Here is a 3,505-nt window from a genome sequence, read left to right as displayed (position 1 = left end):
AACAGTAGGTGCCCTTCTCTACTATGCAAGAGGTTTTCTCTTCATCCTCCGGATTCATAGGGATTTAGTTGTAGCCGGAGTACGCATCAAGAAATGTGAGCCTCTCAAAACCAGTAGTGGCATCAACCATCAGATTAATCTTGGGTAATGGAAAGCTGTCTTTAGGACAGGCTTTGTTGAGATTGGTAAAATCTATACACACCCTCCATTTTCCATTCTTCTTCTGAACTATCACCACGTTGGAAAGCCATTGTGGGTAGTACACCTCTCGGATGAAGCCTGCCTGAAGCAACTTGCTTACCTCTTCAGCTATAATTTGGTTGTGCTTTGGAGCGAACCTTTTGTGCTTCTGCTTGACTGGTTTATATGCCGGATCCACCTCAGGCTATGGTATGAGACCGAAGGATTGATTCCCACCATGTCTGAATGCTTCCAAGCAAATGCATCTGCGTTTCGTCGAATGACATCTATTAATGCTTTCTTTTCTTCGGCTGTGGGGAAAGAACCTATGTAGGTGACTTTCTAAGGATCACCGAGGATTACTTCTACAGCCTCCAGAAACTCCTCGGTAGGCTTTTCATCTTTGGGCTCATCATCTGCTCTCAAATACCTGGGTAGAGGATTCTGTAATTGCTATTTGGACATGCTCCCAAGAGGTGTGATCGGTTGGGACTGTTTTGTTACCTTCTTTGCCTCATTCTGTGTCGACATGTAGCACTCTTTGGTAGCTACTTGATCTCCCCTGAGGTCAATAATGTAGGTGCAAATTTTTACACCCGAACACTTAAGGAAAATATTAAGCTAAAAATCAAGCACTTAGAATAAATGTAAATGAATCAGACAGTAGAAGAAATATTTTTAGTGGAATTCGATGATCCTTCTCTTTCTTATTCACCTTCTATTTATACATTTTTGCCGAGCCTTACATGGAGCAGTTACTGGCGGTTTTTTAAATGTGGGCATTCATGGTGCCCCTATTTCATGTCATTTCTCTCATTGTGGAGGTTACAAAGTGTTGAATGCATATGGGTGTTACACAGTTTTGAATGTAAATGGGAGTTACAAAGTTTAAATATAAATGGGTTGGGCCACTTCTTTGGCCTGTTGTTTTTATTGAATGGGCCGTCTTTAGCCAAGTAGGCCGTTTTGGTCTTCCTAAGGCCTTTCTTGATCGGGTTCCTGAGTTGTGTGGGCTGATTGGGCTTACTTCTTTATAATTGTTCCGCGGACACGTGGCATGTTATGATTGGTGGGGAAATTTCCCTCCACTCTTTGCCCCCAATTCCATTTATGAATTAAATTTATGTATGGAATTGTAATTATTTTTTTGAAGTGGAAAAGTTTTTGTGGCTGTTACTGCTTATCATTATCGGTTGGTCTCCGAGATTTGGGGTTTTGTGCTTGCCTCTAAGGAGAGAGATTATGGCGATTCTGATGAGCATGATGCCGTGCAGGGTCTCCTAATCACCGGTGAGTATGGTGAGCCATCCACTGGGTCTAGGGAGATAGAATTTGCTGCTCTGCTGAAATGTGAAGTTGTTTATGAGGTTTTACCCCTTTTCAATACCCTTCAAGCTCTTTGGGTTCGTCCTCCTTGACCGTGGATGCTCAAACTCCAGCTAGGGTAGAGATTATTGATGCCCGCACATAGAGATTCAATACTGAAGGTGGAATTGTGGAGGACCCTTTGAATGAAGAAGAATAAATTGTTGTGAAAAGAATTTTTGCTCCTTAATGAAAGCTCTTCCTTTTCACATTTTTCTTGACTGTTTGTGCTCGCTGGAATTTTTTGTGTCCAACTCTTGCATCTAGCTAATTTTTAGGAATTTTAGTCTAGCATGGCGTTCGGCTTTTGCGGCCTTCGCCTTTTAGTGCGATCCGCACTTGAGATTGTTCGGATTTTTATTCGTAGCCAAATCTTTGGAAGATTTTGGTCTAGGGGCCGTTTGGCTTTTTGTACTTGATCGATTTTCTACTAGTCAAGTTGAGACCGCCTTCGCTTATTTTTGCGATCAGTTCTCGGACTCTTAAGGTCCAAGGATGTTTTTATTCCTTTTTGTAACTCATTGCACCATAGAGGAAATTTGAAATCCTCAGACTCTTGAGGTCCGAAGATGAATTTTATTCCTCAGCAGCTCTTTGTGCCTTAGAGGAATTTAAAATCCTCAGACTCTTGGGGTCCAAAAATGAATTTCATTCCCCTGCAGCTCTTTGTGCCTCAGAGGAATTTGAAGTCCTCAAACTCTTGGGGTCCGAAGACGAATTTTATTCCTCGGCTGCTCTTTGTGCCTTAGAGGAATTTGAAGTCCTCGGACTCTTAGGGTTCGAAGACAAATTTTATTCCTCGGTAGCTCTTTGTGCCTTAGAGGAATTTAATGTCCTTGGACACTTGTCTGAAGGCGAATTTTATTCCTCAGTAGCTCTTTGTGCCTTAGAGGAATTTGAAGTCCTCGGAATCTTGGGGTCCGAAGATAAATTTTATTCCTCGGCAGCTCTTTGTGCCTCAGAGGAATTTGAAGTCCTCGAACTTTTAGGGTCTGAAGACGAATTTTATTCCTCGGCAGCTCTTTTGAAGTCCTCGGACTCTTGGGGTCCGAAGACGAATTTTATTCCTTGGCAGCACTTTGTGCTTTAGAGGAATTTGAAGTCTTCAGACTCTTGGGGTCCGAAGACGTATTTTATTCCTCGCAGCTCTTAGGGCCTTCACCTATTTCGTGAGCCGTTCGACTCTTTGGGACTTGAGCAGTTTTACTGGTCAAGCTTAATTAGGCGTTCGGCTCTTAGGGCCTTCACCTATTTTGTGATCGGCTCTTGGGGCCATTCGGCTTTTTGTACTTAGCCAAATCTTTGGAAGATTTTGGTCTAGTATGGCTTTCGGCACTTGGGGCCTTTGCCTCTTGTTGCGATCAGCAGTTGGGGCCATTCGGTTTTTTGTACTTAGCCAAATCTTTGGAAGATTTTGGTCTAGTATGGTGTTCGGCACTTGGGGCCTTTGCCTCTTGGTGCGATTGGTACTTAAGGCCGTCCGGTTTTTTGTACTTAACCAAATCTTTGGAAGATTTTGGTCTATTATGGCGTTCGACACTTGGGGCCTTTGCCTCTTGGTGCAATCGGCACTTGGGGCCATTTGGCCTTTTGTACTTTGCCAAATTTTTGGAAGATTTTGGTCTAGTATGGCATTCGACACTTAGGGCCTTCGCCTGGGGTTTGCCTGAATTCTATTGTGTCAAAACCTTTTGCCAGATTCTCCACTTCTTCTTTGTATGCACCCATCCTTTCTTCCCTTAGGATGTATTCACCTGTCACTTATTTAGTAACGAGTTGTGAATCACTAAAGGCTAGAAGATGCTTTACCTGAAGCTCTTTAGCCAACCTTAGTCCTGTCAGGAGTGCTTCGTACTCTGCTTCATTGTTTATGGCAGGGAACTCTAATCAGATTGCATGATGGAGTCTAGTCCCCTCAGGGGTTACGATCTCCAGTCTTATTCCTGCACCATTCTGGCTT

This window comes from Cornus florida, unplaced genomic scaffold (genome assembly GCF_030987335.1).
Source record: "Cornus florida cultivar Cherokee Brave unplaced genomic scaffold, ASM3098733v1 CherokeeBrave_3.0.0_Hap2_Chr06, whole genome shotgun sequence".
NCBI classification, from domain to species: domain Eukaryota; kingdom Viridiplantae; phylum Streptophyta; class Magnoliopsida; order Cornales; family Cornaceae; genus Cornus; species Cornus florida.
The sequence above is the reverse complement of the archived record's forward strand: the minus strand, read 5'-3'. Positions refer to the sequence as shown.